Genomic DNA, 21,554 nt, shown 5'->3' with positions numbered 1-21,554 from the left:
TCTTTAAAATAGTTTTGCTGATAAGATTTACATTGAGTGTAACCGTAATAATTTGTTATGTGCACTTGAAAATTGCACTTGCAATCAGTTTTCTATCAATTTTTACCAGAAGCACGTCTTGTGTTAATGCGACATAGTGAGCCAAACATTTCGTATAAACGATGACAAAGAATACAAATATTAAATTAAAATAGTTTCCGAATTACGGACATTCCAAAAATAGATCCGCTTGGAACATCTTGCATTATACAAAACATGTTGTACAAGTTGCCAACGCAACAGTTTAACGCAATTAACAAGCCAACCGCAAAATGTAGATGTTGATCATCGGTAGTTATTCCTTCTCTTTTTACATTATTATCACGAATTTCATCGTTTTACCTTGAAAATACTAAGGATTCTCCCAACCAAAGCAGCGAAAAAGATGTCGGCGTTATTTGCATGTCATCGCCGATGATTCAGCAAATAGGATGTCAAATTCATGAACAGATATTAGTGGGCGTAACAGTTCACTGTTATGAAGTCACGTTATGCCTGCACGATTCGTTGTCGCGTTGCTGCGTGTTTGCATTGACAATAAAATATACTGAATTGTCTTTGTAATGAAATTCGACAGTAAAGTTCTTAAATAGTCTTTGAATTATATTAAACTAGCGCAATTATCTCGAGCTAAAGTAAAACATATTCTGTAAATAATGTATAGTTTGAAACTTGTTACTGCAGTGCCACAAGGGACATATGGCCTATGCATGAGTGCACTAACAGACAGAATTATAATTGAACGATTCTTCGAAGGAAACGTCCTATTAGAATCTTCAGTAAAGTCGAAGATTGGTTTGTGTTGCAGCGTTTTATTTTCTGATAGTAAATCAATACACGTGCATCATATATTAATGTACATGCATAGAATATCGAAACACTATTTCTCACTTAATTGTTAAGTACATGCACATAATATATATATATCATAATACACACATTTAAAAGCTAATTAGATATATTACGCACGTAATGCATTTACTTTCAACTGCATTACTATAACATTCCCTGTTGAGAAATAATGTTAACATACTCCATTGCATCGAGTATAAATAATATAATGTATTGTTGCAGTTGAAAAAAAGCATCGGAGGTATACATAAAAAATTGGTACTATAAGAGTAATTTGCTACTATTCGAATTCCGTATAATAAGTAACTTAATTGTTTTTTATCTGAACTCATGGTGCCTAGTGATCAATCTGCCTTTGTTTTTGTTGTATTAATGAAAAAACATCTTTGACGATTAAGCATGAATGCATTATATTAAACAAAAAGTCTAAAGCTTAGTATTGCGTAGTGTCTCTGATGTTATTTAGACGTAAAACGCAAACATGCCTAGTCTTTATCAGTTTTTTTTACACTATAACTTCAATACTTAATATATATGTTGGTAATTTATAACATTAAGTAAAATGCTTTGTGTTTATTGTTTATTGGATACAATCGAGTCCAAAGTTAAGTATTTACATGGTCGATGAAGTACAATAAGTGGAATGCCTAGTCTTTAAGTTATTAATTGGAAACAATATACAACAACAGCATTTATTCAGGAATAAAGCTTATAATATAGCTGACAATAAAGTGTCTAGCCTACAATGGTGAATATAAATATACTTCTGGTTCAGATGATTGTATTTATTATTTGACAAAGGAGGACGTAAATTATTAATTCAAACACGGCTCGTGTCAAATTTCATTTAAACAATGAAGAAAATCGTCTATGGGTTATTCTGCATTATGGGCGGAGCTTATACACTGAAGCACGCGCTGAATCTAAACAAAACATGCTGATACATTTTCCACCAGCGTAATAATCCGGTATTTTATGAATGAAAGGCGGAGATCTGATCGACAGAACAGCCGAAAGTTATTATAATGGGCGGAACTTATCATAAAAAAGGACACGAGATAAATAAGATACATTGTATAAATCTTCAGTAAAAACCGTGTTAGAATCGAAATATTTCGTGTACGTCGCACTCGTGATTTAATCCTTACGCATCTAAACTTCAGGTCGTGAGTAATTCGACAACAGACTATCACGTACACGAATTATTTCTTAATCATTAATCGTAATGACTTCGATTAATAGTCTGAAATCAAAAAATGAAATGTGTATTGGTTAATTGATTGAATGTAAAAACTTTAATGTTCACATATGATTCTGGCATATTGAAAAGGCTTATATGTTTTAGTAAAGAATTTGATGAAATACAAAACACTTTAATGTGAATCAAAACAACACTTTAGACAGACAAAAGTATGCATATATACACAATAATAAAAAACAAGATGGATATAATAGTAAGTATATATATATATATATATATATATATTTATATATATATATATATATATATATATATATATATATATATATATATATATATATATATATATATATATATATATATATATCCAAGTACTAGTCTTTAAGTTCTTTATTGGAAACAATATGTCCAATGACTAGTATTTTAGTTGTTTATTGCAAACAATATATCCAATGACTAATCTTCAAGTTGTTTATTGGAAACAATATATCCAATGACTAGTCTTCAAGTTGTTTATTGATTACTGTAAGTAAAATGCTTTCTATTTAACTTATATAAGTTAATTATTGAAAACAATTAAGTCCAGTTCTTAGTTTTTTAAGTTTTTTTAAGTTGTTTATTGGATTCAATAAGTCCAATGCTTTATCTTTAAGTTAGGTATTAAATAAAATATGTCCAATACTTTTTATTTAAGTGTCTTATCATATGCAGAAAGTATAATTCTATGTGTAAGTTTTTTTTTAATGAATACGATAAATCCAATTCTAAGTCTTTTAGTTGCATATTGAATACAAAAAGACAGAATGCTTAGTCTTTATCAAAACATTAATTGGCGATTTTAATTGTTCCATTGATCACATCTCAGAGGCTGAGCAAGTGTGTTAAGTTATTAGATATGAGCATTCCAATTTTTGCGGTGTAAGCCTTGGTTTAAAGGCCCTACATATCCAATGTAAAACTTTAAGTGGAGATACACATTCCAAAGACATTTTATTACACACAAACACTACATTAACAATTGACATGTAAATGGTTGCAAATTCCTTATTAAAACCACATGGTTATAATTTCCGTATGAAATTTCTGAAGTAATATTTTACACTTGATAAATGAAAATTATGTTTCAGTTTTTTTTTTCCAAAAGAATCAAATTAAAAGCTCATTTGATACTATTTGAACATAGGGTCTTCAATAAAGTAAACAAATCATAAAATAAAAAATATATTTTAACAATATTTGTAGTATGATAGGTATTAAATAAAGTCAACAAATCATAAAATAAAACATATATTATTACAATATATGTACTTGTAACATGATATTTACTTGGTGTAAATTTGATCAATAAATCAGTAAACGATTACATATACATTAATCAGGTTGAACATATTTACAATAACAGTAGTTAGTTACCAGACAAAAGACAGCTAAATGTATAGAATATTTGTACAACTGTCAAAACCATCAGCACTATAATACCTGGTAAACAGTGAATAAGGAAATCTGAAATATTTAGTAAACTGCAACAGCATTAAATAGAGGGTTTACGATCAATAAGCAGCTTAAAAATGCAATTTCATTCCAATAAAAATATACTTGCCTGCAAATTATTAACAATTGTGTATTAAATTCAAGTTATAATAAAATGGTTAAATATTAAAATATAAACACTTCCAATCAGCATCCGTGCATTCATCCCAATCATAAATGGACTCCTTTTTACACATGTATGATAAATTCCCCATGGCAGCAACCATTCATATACATGTAGAAGCTTAGATAAAGCCAACATACTATCACTGAAACAAAACCAGGGTAAATACAATGCTTTAATGTCATATCAGACTGTATGAAACAGGATATAATGTGGTGGATACAGGAATTACATAAACAAAAACGAACAGTCTTTAGAGAAAATGTAGATATACGGCTCTATACTGACGCATCTCTAGAAGGCTGGGGTGCTGTTTGCGAAGGTGTACATATTGGTGGTAGATGGTCAGACACAGAAAGGCTGTTTCACATAAACAGCCTGGAGTTAAAAGCAATCATGTTTGGTTTAAAGTGGTTTAGGATGTAATAAAAAGAAAGAGGTGTTTAAGTTTTTTCTGTTAATTCCACAGCAGTAAGCAACATCACCAATATGGGTGTTATTAAATCTGAACAATGCAATTTAATAGCTGTTGAAATTTGGAATTGGTGTATAGAAAGCAATATGTGTTTAACAAGTTCCCATGTTGCAGGGTTATTAAATTCTGAAGCAGACAAAGCTTCCAGAAATTGTAATGATAAATTGGAATGGAAATAACTTTTCAAAATTTTTGCAAACATATGTAATATATGAGGTAACCAGACATTGACCTGTTCGCAACCAGGTTAAATGCTCAAATATCGTGTTACTGTTCCTGAAAACCTAATCCAGAAGCACAACCCATAGATGCATTTTCTTGTAATTAGAATACATAGAATTGTGTTTATTTATTCCCTCCTTTCAGTTGGTTGGTACGATGCATCCAGAAAGTCAGACAGGATCAGGCAACAGGCATTGTGATCGCGCTGTTATGGCCAACTCAGACATGAATCCCACGGTTGATGGAAATTCTGGTGGATATACCAATTATAATCTCGAAAGGCACAAACTACTTCAACGTCCATATCAATACACGGAATATCCACTGTGGAAAAAACTCAAGCTGATTGTTTAAAAAGTGTCCGGGAAAGTTTTAAACAAACAAGGAACATTCTACCAACATACTTATGTGTTCCTGAAAAAGAGGAACAAAGAAACAGTATCACGTATTCATATCAAGATGGTTTTGTAACTGTAGTGAAAGGCAAATCAATACATTTTCTCCAAATGGGGCAGAAGTGATTGAATTTTTATCTAATCAGTTTAACAATGGACAGTTTAAACACAGCCAAAGGTGCATTGTCTTCTCTTGGTATTAATTATGAAGGATTCAGAATAGGATCACTTCCTCTTATCATACGATACATGAAAGGAATGTTCACGTTGAAGCCACCTAAACTAACATATACAGCTTTATGGGATGTTCAACCAGTGCTTAAATATTTTAGAAAACTTTCACCAGTAAAACACTTCAAGTTAAAGAACTAAACTATGAAGCTTGCAATGCGTGTTGCCTTAACGAATGCTGCGCGAGTTCAGTCGTTACATTTTTTGAACTGTTGAAAATATAAAGAAGTTAAGAAACGACTTTGTTGTTCAGTTCTCTAGTTCATTGAAACAAAACAGGCCTGTTTTAAAAAAAATTTGTGTCGCACAAGTAGTGCAAGAAACGCCAATGGTTGTAAACAGATGTTTATTAGCTATGTTAAGCCTAACGATGCAGTCAGTAAGGACACCATACCACGATGGATATCATGACGAGAGCTGGAATAGATGTTCAGGAATTTGGAGCTCACAGTGTTAGGTGTGCAGCAGTGTCTACAGCTCATGCAAATCATGTACCAATATCAAAAAAATTTGACAAGGCAGGGTGGTCAAATGAAATAATTCTATTGTAAGAAGATAAAAAGCACAGATCCATTTCAAGATGGTGTCTTGGGATAGAGAATTCTGATTAATAGGAAAAAGGTATTCCGTTGTGTATCACATTATTGCTTTGGAATCGCATTTAAGAACGACAGAAATTCTTTAGACGAAATATAACATAAAAATTAAACGAGACTTCCCTTGGTTAAGTTGACGTTTAATTTAAATTATATGAGTTATAGAATTGATAAAGGGCTTAAATCCACCCATCCTCCCTACAAACCAACTTCAAGAAAGTTTCAAATACGAAAACTTGACGATATTGTTCAAATATATTACTTTCATTTTTCAACTTAGAAAATAAGTCTCGTTTAATTTTTAAATTAAAAAAGAATTCCTAAAACACAGCATCATAACATCATTACAATTTTCGAGACTGAATGACTTATTCATTCGGATGCTAAGGTTACAGGTATATCTAAGTTGATGTTTTTTGTTATGTTTGTTACTTTTCATTTAATTGTTACGATCGCTTCGTTTTCGTTTTAGCGAAAAGGAACAATTCACCGACTTCGTTACATACGAAAAATAGTACATGCACACGTTCCGACGTGTTTCATCCTTATTCAAGTTATTCAAATAACTTAAAATAATTTGCAACATGATTTGCAGAATAATAGCAAAATACTGTAATTTGACCCCTATCTTGCCGCTCAAAATCGCATAGTAAATGTTTGAAATCTCAACGTTCAACGATATTACAGCCCTTAAAAAACTCGGCATTCTTTTGCAACTTACAAGACAATTATTAATCATTTAAAAAAACGTACCCATTAATAAGTACATTTGAAAAGTATGTTATCTCAAAACGTAATACAACCAGATTCACTTTGTTAAAAACATAAAACTTAATATACAAAAATGAGCAAAACACACGTAGGAACATAGTTATTGGAATGATGGCAGATATGACACAAAGTTTGGTTCCCAACCACGTTTTTAAGGAATTGTGAAAAGATTTTTGCAAATTTTTAAATGTCATAAGATATGATTGTATACAAATCGTTCATGTTTTTAATAGAATTTAGTAATATTTTTAGTAAGAAACAAAAAATGAAAAAAAAACTAACGACGCCGGTAATCGTACCCGTGTCTTTAAGATTCGTAAGCAGAGGCGCTACCACTGCGCCACGAAATCTTTCATGGATTGAAGCGAAACATACCAGCTATTGTAAACGTTATCTAGTGTTTGCCAATAACATAATTGTTTACGAACGAAACTTGTTTTTTTAATTTATAAGAACGATTTCACTCTGAAAATGGTATTTAAAAAAAAACACTTAAACTGGTCTTAAAAATAAAAATTCTTAAAAGAAAATTTTCGAAAAAAAAATATTAGTGAACCATTGTAATAATAATAAAATTCCGTATTAAATATATTATCTATTTCGTTTGCCAACACTAAGATCCGGGCATTTGTATATCTTGGGAAACACGCAATTGACTGCGAGACATTTTTCGGATTTTCGGATCACAAAAGTACATTGGCAAAAGCCAATAGTCAGTAAATGTGCTTTATTTTTCAAAACTGTCTGGCACTAAATGACGAGAGGTTAAACTATAAAACACGGTATTTACTTGTTACGGCTAAGTGTCCTGTTACCTACCTATCTAACTATAATACTTGTAATTATCGATTGAAAAATGAAGTTTATTTAATATCGTATTGATATTAATTATACAAATATTCAGTCATGCAACACGGAGCACATACCCTAAGTGCTCAACAGGATATGATTATTGAACGAGTCTTTGTAGGCAATATCATATTCGACTGAACAGGGAAGTCATTTATTGTCTTGTGTCGTAACGTTTTATTTTCTGACTTTAAATCAATATACTATAAGTATTTCTATCAAATTCGCCTAACTTTAGTCACTCTTCTTCATCATTGTTACGGTGCCATATTGTACAATTTGGTACCAGTTATTGATGTACGACACGTAATAATGTATTTTACGAATGATTTGTATATGAATTCAATATATGTACCGAACCAACAATACCGTTGTCTCGGAAATCACTGCAAAAAAAGAACGATGCGTGTCTTAACAACAGGGGTGGACGGGGGGCACAACGGAGTAGGCTGCAGCTCCAAGCCATTTTACTCAAGATCTTTCCCTACATTTGCCTACAAAATGAGTTACAACAGACCGTTGTTAATACCGACAGTGCGCATCATGTTTTTTTAGTAAAACCTATCATTCACTTCGAGAATTGCAGTCATTGTGTTAAACGGTTTTAAAGTATAAGATTCTTCCATACGTATTTTTTTTCACAAATGTTAATTAACAAAAGACTGCATCATTAAACATTTTAACCACATTAAACTGCACAGATATTCCACACAATTCAGATTTAACCTAAAAGTAAAGGTTATCACAGAAAATGAGTAATGTTGCTGATTTTCTACAACTTCTTGACTGCAACACCATTGATTATATATATTTTATTAATTACTGTGTAAAGTATTTTCATATTTCTTATACACTGTTTATATACCACACTGATCAGTGTTGGGCATTGGATGTTCATAGCATGTCTTTGTATGCATGTTTTGAATTCTGCATTGGAGCGCCGCAGTGGTCAATATCTATCAAATCATTTATTAAGTAATGGCTGTTTTGTCGATTATTTATAACAGCGGTTTGCGGAATTAAATCTAAGTTATTAAAATGTATTGTAGGTGCTTGATGTACCGTTCTATATTGACGAAAACCGTCTTGACAGATAGTGTGTGGTCAAGTATGATGAAAAACCCTATCGATGAAATATTAAGCATGTGGATGTATTTACTGTGAAATTGTATGTCATGCACTGCGTTGGAATCAATATTTCCGGCCTAAACTTGTGAATGACTATGTGCATGGTGATAAAACTATAGTCGATCCGGGTCCGGGGGTCAAAAAATTGAAAATTTGCTGATATACTAAGTCCTTTTTTGTGAAAACTTTAAAAATCTTCTTGTCCATAACCGTATGGCATAGGGCTACTAAATTTGGTATGTAGTGACATCTAATAGTCCTCTACCAAGTTTGTTCAATTTATGCCCCTGTGATAAAATTTGACCCCGCCCTGGGGGTCAAAAAATCGAAAATTTGCTCATATAAGTCCTATTTTGTGCAAACTTTAAAAATCTTCTTGTCCATAACCGTATGGCATAGGGCTACCAAATTAGGTATGTAATGACATCTTATAGTCCTCTACCAAGTTTATTCAAATTAAGCCCATGGGATCAAATTTGACCGTTCCCCAGGGGTCACAAAATTGAACATATGCTTATATTGGGCCCATTTTGTGCAAACTATAAAAATCTTCTTGTCCAAAACCATTGGGCCTATTTCTATCAAATTTCGTAGGTAGTGACATCTAATAGTTCTCTACATTTTTTTTTCAAATTATGCCCCTGGGAACAAATTTGACCTTGCCCCAGGGGTCACAAAAATGAACATACGCTTAAATAAGGCCTATTTTGTGCAAACTTCAAAAATCTTATTGTTCTTAATTATAGAGCCTAGGGCTACTAAATTTGGTATGTTGTGATATCTAATAGTTCTCTACCAAATTTGTTCAAATTATTCCCCAGGGCTCAAATTTGACCCTGTCCCGGGAGGTCACAAAACTGAACATATGACGTTTACCAGGGGAGATTACTGCGGCCGTTTCGCTGTGACCAACAACAACAACATCTTGTAAACATGAGATAAAACCCTGTCATTTAGTGCCATTTTAGATCAGATGGTGACTGCTTACAAAGGAATTGAAGTAAGAACATGTGTTCTGAATGTTTTTCTTATAAACTGAAAAAAGTCGGGATTTATTTAAATATGTCGAAAGTGACCATATCCGGATAAAAAAATTTCGGATGACATGTTTATTTAATGTCTTTTTTGTAGTGTTTATACCAGTTTAATAATATGTTATTGATTTTAAAACACAACTTTCATGAACATAATTGTTTCCAGAAAAGTCAGTATATGATACTGCATTGTAAACTCAAACTTTGTATCCAAGAGAAGGTGTTGGAATTAATGAAGTGCAATGTTCTTAACTATCGTATATGCTTCTTTTTAATAACTAATGATTCATTGTTCCATTTGTGAATTGTGACTCATGAATTGTGGAGATATTATTGTCAATTGCTCAACGATCCATATAAATTTCTGATCATTTTATAATTTTCTTAATATAAGTTATGATTTGATCTGAAAAGTCAAATGTATTACTTAATTAAATACATTTATAAATATAAGAAATAATCATTAGATTATCATAATATTCTCAGGCCTGTTGGTCTAAGGGATTAGTGGGTTGTTAATTATATTTATGCCCCTCTTCGAAGAAGAGGGTGTTTATTGTTTGGCACATGTCGGTCCGTCCATCGTCCGTATGTGCGTCTGGATGATAACTCAAGAACGCTTAGGCCTAGGATCATGACACTTCAAAGGTACATTGATCATGACTCGCAGATGACCCCTGTTGTTTTGGAGGTCACTAGGTCAAAGGTCAAGGTCACGGTGACCCGAAATAGTAAAATGTTTTCCGGATGATAACTCAAGAACGCTTATGCCTATGATCATGAAACTTCACAGGTACATTGATCATGACTCGCAGATGACCCCTATTGAATTTCAGGTCACTAGGTCAAAGGTCAAGGCCACGGTGACCGGAAATAGTAAAATGGTTTCCGAATAATAACTCAAGAACGTTTTATGCCTAGGATCATGAAACTTCATAGGTGCATTGATCATGATTCGCAGATTACCCCTATTGATTCTCAGGTGAAAGGTCAAGGTCACTGTGACCCGAAATAGTAAAATGGTTTTCTGGATGATAACTCAAGAACGCTTATTCCTAGGACCATGAAACTTCATAGGTACATGAATCATGACTCGCAGATTATCCCTATTGATTTTCAGGTCACTAGGTCAAAGGTCACGGTGACTCAACTTAGAAACATGGTTTCCGGATTATAACTCAAGAACGCTTACGCCTAGGATCATGAAACTTCATAGGTACATTTATCATGACTCGCAGATGACCCCTATTGACTTTCAGGTCACTAGGTCAAAGGTCAAGGTCACGGTGACTTCACACAGTAAAATGGTTTCCGGATGATAACTAAAGAAAGCTTACGCCTAGGATCACGAAACTTCATAGGTACATTAATCATGACTCACAGATGGACCCCAGGTCACTAGGTCAAAGGTCAAGGTCACAGTGCCAAAAAACGTATTCACTCAATGGCTGCCACTACAACTGACAGCCCATATGGGGGTGGGGGCATGCATGTTTTACAAACAGCCTTTGTTTGAGATGATTCTTTACAAAGAAAGATGCTACTATTGTATTTGTAATAAATGTGTGAACGCCTCAAAGAAGGAACCAGAGATTATTAACCCTTTACCAAACACCAACAGGATTTTACGGGTTTATATCTGACGACTTTATAAATATTTATGATTAAATGAGAAATTGCTCAAGATGAGCATTTTCTCTTTTTATCACAATTATTTCTACCCTACCTGATTATTTCCTTAATATTCCATTACAATTTAATTGTCGTCTGCAACCTTTTTCAAATTGGGAAAGTCCAAAATGTGTCGTTTGGTAAATGGTTAGGGCATTTTAATTCCTACGGGTCTTGTGAATCTGTTTCAAATCAAAAGCGTATTTTTGATCTTCAGCATCTAAAAATATGTGAAATAGAAAGAACGACAATATCGTTTGGAGAGATAAATGTACCTACGTTATAAGCAATGGGACTGTGCTTCAAAGGAACTATTCCCGGGCTTTTTAGTCTGTTTAGTTAACACGGTAGTAACTTTTTCCATATATAAAAATGCTCACCATCCAAATTTAAGCGCCCAGTGGAACGAGGGATAAACAGAGAAAGTCACATGCTTGAGTACATTTCAACCCATGCGCATTGCGCGTTTTTTTTTCGCATAAAAAAAACAGTGGAGCGATACAGTGCCATCATGGCCCTCTTGTTTACTAGAGCTTTTTGTATCCAATATTTACATTTATCAATATAAAGCATTTAATGATAAACTTCAAAACATGCCATAATCTGTGAAAAGGCCCCTTTAAGCGTCGTTCAGTATCGGAGGAACCTCCTCATCACTATATGTGTCAAAGCATTAAAATACTAAAAGATGTTTTCGATTTTGCAATGTGAGTAAGCTGAAGTTTGTTGCGGTTATGACGTCAAGTTGACACCTAAATCATACACAAACCTTTGTTGCGAAAACATACCATGTTGCGCGGTCATACCAATGATCAATATTATCGATTAAGGTAGGTAATTATTATTACATTTAAATGTCATTCTTAGTAAGTCGGTGCTTACAACCATAGTCGGGAAATTGTACAGCAGGTTGCACTCTATATTTATGTACATGCATGGCATATCATTGCAGCTTTCCTCAAACAATCGTTCAGTCAAACACAACTAGTTTTGAGCAACTCGGCCAAGACATTAACAGTGATACGATAGCTGAAATCATGGCAAGTTTGTAAGGTCGTAAGTTCGATAGTACTAGATAAGTTGTTATATTTTTTAAATTCATCAAATAGTTAGATATTACTCATATCCACTAATAGGAGCAACTTATGTTCTAAATAATTATATACAGTATGGATTAAAACAGTTATTCTCTGACCTATATAATATCCGAACTTCTGACTCAATAATAATGTTATGCTCTTAGAATCTTGTAAAAATAATTATGTTGAAAATAATCTGAACAATTAATTGATCAATATATGTGTAAACATACAAGTGGACAACCTATATTGACGCTTTTTATAATCATCGCATCAGAAATGTTAACATGTACAATAAATACCAATAACGAAGTTCTTGTTATGTTGTTTTTTTCATGTTTGCATGGTGCAACATTTCTTGAACAAAAGCAACGTTCAGTCAAGACGAATCAATGAAAGAATCCTCTTTAAAGGGGCCTTTTCACAGATTTTGGCAGGTTTTGAAGTTTGTATTTAAATGCTTTATATTGATAAATGTAAACATTAAATTTTAAAAGCTCCAGTAAAATATCAAAAATGAAATTTAAGAAAGGAAAACAAGTAGCCCGCAGCAGGGCTCGAACCAGTGACCCCCGGAATCCTGAAGTAAAAACGCATAAGCCAACTGAGCTATCCTGCCAAGCATACATTAGGTGCGTATTTGATACGTTATATAAGCAATCTTCGTAGTTTCACAAATTTTAACGACAACAACAGAACTCTCCAAATTATTAAATCGTTTCGCATTGCAATATTTTTTTGGTTTTTAAATCGTCAAAAGATGCATATAATGGCTATATAAGACCATGGCAAATGTTCAGTAATACTGTTTCCTCACAAATATTATAACTAAACCGAAAATTTGCGAATCTGAAACAACTTTTTTTAATTTTGTCAATTTACCAAACCGTGAAAAGATCCCTTTAAATTAACGATTTATTCTCACGTTCTGTATTAACCCAGCCAAACATTTCATTTCACAAAGTTAACAAAGCCCGTAGTTAATATTTTATTCATTAGTAATATTCAATAAACAGTTCTAGCGAGGCTAAATATTCATGTTTCAGATGCTAACAAATGGAATGTTGAATGCTTAGAGAATCACACGGAACCGTTTGTCGTTTGTCATGAATAATAAATCATGACGACGCATCAATAGTTTGTTTACTTAGTTCTAGTATATCGCAGGTTTGCTTTAGACGGTAGATTTCTCTGATGTAGGATACATTTAATGCTGAAAAAAATCGGAAATCTTTCCAAATTGTTGAACGGATATTGATATATCGAAGACATAAATGTGCAACATGTCGGGGTGTACGAGATTTGTCCTGGCCATTTTGTTCGGGATCTGGTCAGTTTCGGGAGTGCTAGCAATTTTTCAGAAGCTTCAGACAAATGTTAAATCAACGAGGGGTTTAATAGCGAACACTACTGTGCCCTTTGTAAGTAGTTTTTACGTTATTTGTTTTTAAATAACAAGAAGTAACAAAAATGAATTTATATAAAATAGTTCTTTACTGTAAAGCAAGTGATTGTGTTCCATGTATACGAGTAGTCATGGGTACCGTTAAGTTAAAAGTTTTTGTACCGAAATGGTAACATGACTGAAAGAAACGGATTATAAAATAGTATTAAAAAAACAAATACTTCTGTGCAACCAGCAAGGTGAATACGAAATCAGTTAATTTTGATTTATGATACTTATGATTAAATAAAGGTTAGAAGATTCCAAGTGTCTTACTATTTTTCACAATTTCAGCACACGATCACGCTACCGTACGGTCAATGTATTGAGCGGTGTTGGAGAACCTCATCGTAAGCATGTTTCACTGGTTCATAAGCTTCTTTATTACTTTATTTACACAAGAATTTGTATTAATGACTTAAAAGTTTTACCCATGCGTTTGTTTTAATAATTTTGTCGCATGCTGGTTTTTTATTATGTGTATGTTCTTCGTTATTCATTTAGTTGGTCTCAATCAATGCGACTAAAATATCCTTCTTTGTATTGCGGTATTACAATCTGTTCATGTGTTTGAAACTTGCAGCGTTTAATTCAGTCAGTATAAAATTATAGTCGTACAAAGCGTCGAAAAAATCGAGGTATTATCACTTATCGAGGTATTATCACTTTTTGAACTTCAGCTTTCCCAACAGATTACAACGCAACATTTGGCCTTGACTATGGCATGTGACTAAATCGACAAAATAATAAGCACATTACACACACGAATAAAGACGAGCGTAAACAATAGTTGTTGGTTTCCACAAACCCGACCGACCCTTTAATTATGTGCCAACCCTTTACTTACATGGGGTATTTCGTTCGAGTGTTAGATTTTATTTGCTATATTTACTTAAAAAAATGATTAAGCATGTAATAACAATTAACTTTAATTTAAAAAAAAAATAACCGAAAAAATGGTTAATTAAAAATCGTAAGATTATTTATGAAAATGACCTACCAACCCCATTTTTGTGGCGACGGTAGAGGACTTATTTTGCCTTATCGAAAATGTTTCCCGTATATTTTCTTCTCTTTTCTTTTTTTCTTTGGTGCGTGTACCTGAACATCAAAGTAAACATCGTCAAAAAGTCAGCATTAAAATAAAATAATATTCATTTTCATAATATTAAATGATTGGTTTAATTAGTAATCAGAAGTTGCAGAATAAGTAAGTTACACAAGTCTATAAATTTCTCCTGTATTATTTGCCTATGTCCCTATGATCAGGTGCACGTTCATGCAGTTTGACGAAAGCACGTCCCTGTGTCAGTTGTATACCCAGGCAGTCCCAACGCCGGGGGAAGGGACGAGGCAAATAGTCTCCATGGCAGACTTTGTAAGTACTTTGCTATTATAATAAGACCTATCGCTCCTTTAATTAATGTTCATGATTACAATGTCCGACAACGTTGCTTTTTCGGGAATACACCTTATTTCAAAATACGCATATTTATTGAATTGTTGCCGTCGTTAAAGGTAATTCATTTTTAATCTTTTTTAAGTTGAAGAATCGAAATGAAAATTTGCATGCAATGTTAATAATATTAAGTCAATTGCTATTAGAAATGCAAACAATACTGTACGTGTCTCACCCATTCAAGAAGATCTTTCTTGTTGCTTACTACCCTTTTGAGACGTTATCCATAGTCAAATGGTCAAATAAAGAAAGGTCATAGAAGCATTACATCTCAAAACACATAATTGTATTATATCTTATATTCCGAAAAAGAAAAATAGTGTTATTGTATTCGACTCATTTAAAACAGTTAACCAATAACTTTAGATATGTTACCTTATATGATCATGTGCAATCATATTGTATACACATGTCAATGACCAATACGTTACAACTAGTTTCAATAATGCTTTTTTATTCATCTGTTTAAAACTACATGTTTTAACTGGAACTGGTTTTTGCTACTAGAGATAGTCAAACACAACCAGGCTTTGTTATTTGGCCTAAAACAACTGTATTGCGGCTTCTTCCTGCATTAAATGACGATGATCTGAATGTAAAAACTAGTTCGGAATTTTAATTAAGGCCACATGTAGTTGATACTCGTCTTGATTTCATTAACTGTTTATGTGCTCTGGTCGGTATATAACCATTGAACACTTGTACCTCCTTAATACCGCCTAAACACTCAGAGCTTTTTCATTGACAATTCCAAGACGGTGGACCCAGTTGTGTTTATGTTTGTGTGTTTGTTATGTGCGTGTGTGTGTGTGCTATCTAGTGCATTGGTTTGGGTCTGGTCGGCAGTATGTTCCTGGCCATAAATATAGGACCGTTTTGTATAATCAGCGTTTCCTTTCCTGCTCTTGCCGCTGATGTTTCACTTTATGTGTATTGGATTCAACAATGCCGCTTCATGTTTTATGCTTTTGAGCGAGACTTGTCAAAATAAAAATACTAGAATTAACATGGACGACTATTCGTCTTTATATCTCTCTGCCATTTTGTCTTATGTCCGTATGTTTGAGAAAAAGATACTTCAGTGTCTCAAACTGTCACATAATTATGCATTTTTAATGTCTGTCCTTATACGCAAAACTGTCAAGCTAAGTTCACTGTTAAACTGCAATATTTAAACGTGCATGTATTGTTTCTTGCAATATGAAGTTGTCAAAATGTATATCATCTTACGATAAAAATTACGAAAGTAAGCCACTTTTTCACACTCAAACTGTTTAAATTTGATTATGAGTAAAAGTTTTTTAGACGTTATTAGCAAATAACATTTTGTACATATCTGTACCCACAAGGTACTAGATTATTAGATTTATCATTTAACATCGAATAGTGGTGTTTCACCACATTTAATGAATCGTTACTAGAAGGTCATAGCTGATCACATTTAGGACGTCTTAGAATTGTTATACAATATATATAGCAAAGTAGTAATCTTTTCCCCAGAAACCGCAAGGCCAAAAGGCTCGTTTATTGTTATTGTTTTAAACGTGTATTGTGATCCTCTGCAAGACGTGTTCGAATCAGGCCCTGGGGTCGGAACTGGCTACGGGGTGTCATTTTTAGTTGCTACCACTTTCTACTTATTGCAACATGCAACCGGCGTCGGAGATTATTCGTTGCTTCTGTGACACGCTATAGTTCAAGTTACCCTTATAATAAGATTAGGTCATATGTCGCTTCTAACGGAGAAGTGTATAAATGTTCAGTAAAGATATTATTATGATAACTATTTAAACAACGTAAAGTAATTCTGTCATGTTATTAGGACTAAAAAATGCAAATTCAAACGAACGTGATAGAAATAATACCTTGACATTCGTTATGTTTGTTTTCATATTTGTGTTACCCTTCCATTTTTTTATTTTACATGTGTGACCAATGTTATGTTTAAGATATAAACCTTAGGAAACATACATGTTTCTTAAGCAAAAATTAAAGCGAGTTTACAAACTAGTTCTTTGACATTCTTTCAAATAACAATTTTACACTTACGACCGTTCTGATATATCATATAATTTAAGCAAATATTTTGAAGCATAAGGACCTTTACTTGACATGGTTGTTCACAGATTGTTCACAGATTAAATAGCATGTTCTGTCCACAGACTCCTGCCTTCCCCGCCTGTACCTGTGCCCCAGGCCACATGTGTGTAGATACGTCCGTTGGGCAACAGTGCATACGGCTGAAGTAACGCTCACAGACAGCAACATGGCATGGAAGAAATATATCTTGTCTTTGAATGCCTATTTCTGCAAACGCTCATGGAATAGTTTAATTAAAAAAGAAACGAACAGTGTACCAACCAGAAAATATAATGCTGTAGAAAGACCTGACAAAGACTGTTGCATCTTCTAGAGAAAAAAAACCTTCAATTTAATAGATTCCTTTTTACTTTTACTCAGTCATGTTTCAACAATTGATATTTTCAAATATAAATAAACACGTACATATTTTATCGGCCAATTATAAAGTTCTTTATTATTACTATTATTATTATTACTATTATTATTTATTGTTTAAATAGAAATATTCATAGGTGCTGCCGTTGTTGTTACTTTTATCATTGTTAACGCTGTTGTAAATAATAAGTATTTCTACTGCTGCTTATATGACATCGCGATTAATTGTTATGACGTCAATATACATTATAATTGGCGCAATTATCGACCTATTAAACACCAGAAAGTATGCTCACCATTCATATAAGTTTAACATAAAGCCAACACCATCAACGTCGTTGAAGATATTGAGTTGTTATAGATTGATTAGAGACACGCAACAGATACTGCAAATAGACACTGCGTGTCTCTAATAGATATAAAGTTCTTGAATAGTTTTTGAATTATATTGAACAATAATTTCCAATAGAAATATATCTATTTCCTCGAAATAAATTAAACATATTTTATGTGAATGTTTTAAAACTCGATACTGCAGTGCCACACGGGACATACATGTATGGCCCATGCATGAGTGAACTAAAAGACAGAATGATTAAAAGAGTCTTTGAAGGCAACGTCATAATAGGCTCTCGGTGAAGTTGATGATTGGTTTGTGTTGCAGCGTATTATTTTCAGATAGTAAATCAATACACTTGCATCATATATTAATGAATATGCATAGCATATCGAAACACTATTTCTCACGTAATTGTTAAGTACATGCACAACAGAATACACGCATTTCAAAGCTAGTTAGCTATATTACGGCTGCAATGTATTAACTGTTAACTACATTACTATAAAAGTCCCTGTTGATGAATAACGTGAACATACCCACTTGCATCGAGTACACACTATAATTACATGTATATAATGTTGCAGTTTACAAACAAATGCTACGGTCATATACATTAAAGATTGTAACTGTAAGTGAAATTAGCGACAATTCGAATTTCTTATTAATATTTAAATTTATTTTTACATATGAACACATGGTACCTATTGATCAATCTGCCTTTGTGTTGTATCAATGATATCATTATTTGACGATCAAGCATGATTGCACTATATTAAACAATAAGTCAAATGCTTTGTCTTGATTAGTGTTTCTGATGCTCTTTGGACGAGAAAAGCCAAAATGGTCCTTATAAATTGTTTTGACACGATAATTTCAATACTTAAAATCTAAGTTGTTCATTGAATACAATATGTTCCATACTTAGTCTCTACGAAGTATATTGAAAACAATAAGTCAGATGCTTTGTGTTATTATTGTTTATATATACAATGAGTCCAAAGTTGAGTCTTTAAATTGTTCATGAAGTAAAATAGGTCGAATTCCTTGCCTTTAAGTTGTTTATTGGAAACAATATATCCAATGACTGGTCTTTATGTTGTTCATGTGATTCACTAAGTCCAATGCATTCTCTTTAATCTGATTATTCTATACAATATTTTATAGTCTTTGGATTTTTTATGATACGATTAGTCCGTTTCTTGGCCTTAAAGTTGTTTATTGAATACAATAAATCCATGTTTTAGTATACAAGTTTTATATTGCTTGGATAAAGCAATTTCAATGCTTAGTCTATAAGATTTTGTATCTAAAACTATTTATTCAAACCTTAATTATTACATTGTTTATTGAATAGAATAAGCCCAATGCTTAGTGAGTTAGTTGTAAATTGGATACAATAAGTCAGAATTCTTGAATTCGTATTTATCACAAACATTAATTGACAATTTTAATTTTCCTTTTAACACAAGTGTGAGTCTAAGCATGTGCGGTAATTTATTAGATATAAGCATTTCACTTTTTGTGTTGTAAGCGACGGTTCTAAGGCCCCACGAATCCATTGAAAAACTAAGTGTACAAATAACAGTTCAATATAAAGAAGTGAAACTCCAGCTGCTGGAGCAGTATTGAATTTTCATTAAAAACAATTAGTTGGTCCTTTATTTAAGGCAAGTGACCGATTGCCCAAACAGTACAAAACAGCACAATACAGCACAATACAAACCAACATAAACACAAAATATGAATAAAGCTGGGGTCACCGCCTTGGAACGGTTAGACATGTTATTACAAACACAATGGTTATACATTTACAATTTATATATACATGGTACCAAATTCATTACCAAAATCATATTCTCATAATTTCAGTACATAATTCCTTAAGTGTACTATTTCATATAAAGATATCATCAACACGATTTTAAAATTATTTTCTTTCAAAAGAATCAAATTAAAAGTTCATTTAATACTATCCAATTATTAGAGTTTCTATAAAATCAACAAATCATAAAATTAAACATATATGATGACAACATTTGCAGCATGTAAAATGATAGGATCAATAAACTAGTAAATTATTAAGCATAGATTATCCAGGTGTCTATCAATCAAATTAAACTTCAATAAACAAACATAAAATCCCAGCACTTAGTTACCAGACAATTAACAGCTACATGTATAGAATAGTTGGTTCAAGTCTTAAAACACCAGCACTATAATAATGGTTAAAAGGCCAAAAACAATGTTTGTATTTAAACTGCACGTAACAACACTTAAATATTTTATAAATAGTAAAAACAAAAGCTTTAAAATGCATTTTCATTTCAATAATATAATTTGACATAAAAATCATTAACAGTTGCACATTTAAATCAAGTGTATACACACACTTCCAATCTGCGGTCATGCATAAATTTCAATTATAAAGGGACAATTGTTTATATATGTATGAAAAATTCCCAATTGCAGCCACCATACATATATTTCCTACAAGTATCCATGCATAAATTCGCAATAAAAATGTCCATATAAATCTTCCTACCCTAAGCAGAAAAGCGTTTTATACAATTGATTTCCCATTATATTTATCAATTCATACACACATTCCTAATTGATGTAAAACATGAATAATCATAGTGATAGCACAACGATTTTCAATAGTAAAAGAGTTCATGTCGTTTTTGCATTGTCCGAACAAATGATTTTTGTTGTCAACAAATATTCGCAAATTTCTTTCCCAATTATTGTTGTTGACATCATCTCCCAATCACATTACATGTAAATAAACATAATAATATGTCTAATATAAAACATACCCTGTCTCAGCATCAATTCATGCATTTCTCGATCCCAATCCCAATATGCACACAAAAATCTAGAATAACCACTTAAGTCTCAATCACAATGTCTATACACAAAGCTAGTATACCGTGTAACATTTCAATCACTACATGTTAATTGTAATTATATTACATCATAAAGACACATTTCAGCATGGGTTATTACGAATATTGTGTTATTCTGATGGATGACAAAGTATTTTAAATTTTCAAATCAAATGAATGAACTGTGTTCTGTTGCAAGGAAAGAAATAACGTAAAATATATTTAAATGATGGTGCAATTGAATGTATGAATCCACTACTTTAAAGGAAAAAAATGGAAATTCATAGAGCATTCATAGCAATAACAAAACATAATTTTATGTTTGTTTACATCAGATATCAATCAAAACAATCATATATAATCACTCTCAAACAACAACCAAATACAAATATAATACAAATATAAATATGTATACATTAAACAATGAGTGGCGCTTGTTTTAAGGTCATTGGGCAACTAGATATACAGTTCATGACCCAACAAAAACTAAATACAACCACACCATTGAATAAACATAACAAAATTAATCTGTTTTACATTAACTTGTAACATTAATTTTACTTATTTCCACAGCAAAATAACACCAAACAAAGCAGTCATAATTATTTTCTAAAGTGAAAACACTTTGTCATTAGTTACACGCTATAAATGAAACATCATTCTGCACAGAAAATGAATTAATATCACATAATTTAAATATTTCATTTACATTCAAATAAAATATATAAACAAAAACACTTTGTGGTATCAATAGCAAAACATCTATACACTG

At 32.3% G+C, this 21,554-nt stretch overlaps 1 long non-coding RNA gene across 1 annotated transcript; it reads left to right on the top strand.

Annotated features, from left to right (window-relative positions):
* Positions 1 to 13,037: 13,037 nt before the first annotated feature.
* LOC127837340 (uncharacterized) lies at positions 13,038 to 17,696 on the top strand. The gene is made up of 3 exons (XR_008029236.1): positions 13,038 to 13,991; positions 14,911 to 15,019; positions 17,263 to 17,696. It is a non-coding gene; the product is annotated as an uncharacterized LOC127837340 (long non-coding RNA).
* Positions 17,697 to 21,554: the final 3,858 nt, after the last annotated feature.

Source organism: Dreissena polymorpha, chromosome 7 (assembly GCF_020536995.1).
Source record: "Dreissena polymorpha isolate Duluth1 chromosome 7, UMN_Dpol_1.0, whole genome shotgun sequence".
Lineage (NCBI taxonomy): Eukaryota > Metazoa > Mollusca > Bivalvia > Myida > Dreissenidae > Dreissena > Dreissena polymorpha.
Note: the sequence above shows the minus strand (reverse complement) of the source record. Positions and strands in the feature narration are given on the sequence as shown.